We start from the raw sequence: 1,539 nt of genomic DNA, 5'->3' as shown, positions 1-1,539 counted from the left end.
ATAATAAACTCTGGCTGGAGGATAAACTCCAGATTGATAATAAACTCTGGCTGGATGATAAACTCCAGATTGATAATAAACTCTGGCTGGATGATAAACTCCAGATAGATAATAAACTCTGGCTGTATGATAAACTCCAGATTGATAATAAACTCAGGCTGTATGATAAACTCCAGATTGATAATAAACTCTGGTTGGATGGGGATGAACTCCAGGTTGATAACAAACTCTGGATGGGGGATAAACTCCAGATTGATAATAAACTCTGGCTGTGGATAAAATCCGGATTCATAATTAACTCTGCCTGGGGGATACACTCCGGATTGATAATAAACTCTGGCCGGTAATAAACTCCAGATTGATAATAAACTCTGGCTGGGGGTTAAACTCCAGATTGATAATAAACTCTGCCTGGGGGATACACTCTGGATTGATAATAAACTCTGGCCGGTGATAAACTCCAGATTGATAATAAACTCTGGCTGCATGATAAACTCCAGCTTGATAATTAACTCTGGATGGGGGATAAACTCCAGATTGATAATAAACTCTGCTTGGATGATAAACTCCAGATGGATAATAAATTCTGGCTGGATGATAAACTCCAGATTGATAATAAACTCTGGCTGGATGATAAACTCCAGATTGATAATAAACTCTGGCTGGATGATAAACTCCAGATTGATAATAAACTCTGGCTGGGGGATAAACTCCAGATTGATAATAAACTCTGGCTGGATGATAAACTCCAGATTGATAATAAACTCTGGCTGGAGGATAAACTCCAGATTGATAATAAACTCTGGCTGGATGATAAACTCCAGATTGATAATAAACTCTGGCTGGATGATAAACTCCAGATTGATAATAAACTCTGGATGTGGGATAAACTCCAGATTGATAATAAACTCTGGCTGGATGATAAACTCCAGATTGATAATAAACTCTGGCTGGATGATAAACTCCAGATTGATAATAAACTCTGGCTGGATGATAAACTCCAGATTGATAATAAACTCTGGATGGGGGATAAACTCCAGATTGATAATAAACTCTGGCTGGGTGATAAACTCCAGATTGATAATAAACTCTGGCTGGATGATAAACTCCAGATTGATAATAAACTCTGGCTGGATGATAAACTCCAGATTGATAATAAACTCTGGCTGGATGATAAACTCCAGATTGATAATAAACTCTGGCTGGATGATAAACTCCAGATTGATAATAAACTCTGGCTGGATGATAAACTCCAGATTGATAATAAACTCTGGCTGGATGATAAACTCCAGATTGATAATAAACTCTGGCTGGATGATAAACTCCAGATTGATAATAAACTCTGGCTTTGGGATAAAGTCCATGTGAAGAGTGAATTCCAGCCTTTCTGAGGAAGGGATGTGGGATGAATGGGAGCTGGAATGAGCCACATCCTGGCAGGGACCCAGGGAGGGGAGTCTGTTGCCAGGATGAAAGATGGCCGCGCCCTAGTGTTCAATTGTGTTCCGTTTCCGCTCGGTCCGTTTCCTGCCGGTTCCT

The sequence above is a fragment of the Carcharodon carcharias genome (genome assembly GCF_017639515.1).
Source record: "Carcharodon carcharias isolate sCarCar2 chromosome 38 unlocalized genomic scaffold, sCarCar2.pri SUPER_38_unloc_11, whole genome shotgun sequence".
NCBI lineage: Eukaryota > Metazoa > Chordata > Chondrichthyes > Lamniformes > Lamnidae > Carcharodon > Carcharodon carcharias.
The sequence above is the reverse complement of the archived record's forward strand: the minus strand, read 5'-3'. Positions refer to the sequence as shown.